Source organism: Penaeus monodon, chromosome 30 (assembly GCF_015228065.2).
Source record: "Penaeus monodon isolate SGIC_2016 chromosome 30, NSTDA_Pmon_1, whole genome shotgun sequence".
In the NCBI taxonomy this organism is placed as follows: Eukaryota; Metazoa; Arthropoda; class Malacostraca; order Decapoda; family Penaeidae; genus Penaeus; species Penaeus monodon.
Window position 1 is genome coordinate 35,629,319 of NC_051415.1, and position 216 is coordinate 35,629,534.

Below are 216 nucleotides of genomic sequence, written 5' to 3' on the forward strand. Positions count from 1 at the left end.
AATACTACCCGTCAGTTATGTGTTAATACTGGTTAATTTTTATGGTTGTAAATTGTGAATGTTTAAAAAAAAAAAGTTGTGTAATTTATTAATATTAGAAGGGAACTGTCATTAGATATGAAGTGAAGTTACCCACACACTATGGGGTAGAATTTGTGGGTAGGTCATATTGTAGAGATAGAGGGGGGATACCTATGTGACCTTGGAAGCAAAAAC

The 216-nt window shown here is 33.3% G+C and overlaps 1 protein-coding gene across 1 annotated transcript in view; it reads left to right on the plus strand.

Moving 5' to 3' along the window:
* The window catches only part of LOC119592750 (60S ribosomal protein L24-like), a 9,175-nt gene that overhangs the window by 7,337 nt on the left and 1,622 nt on the right, over positions 1-216 (plus strand). The window lies entirely within an intron of this gene.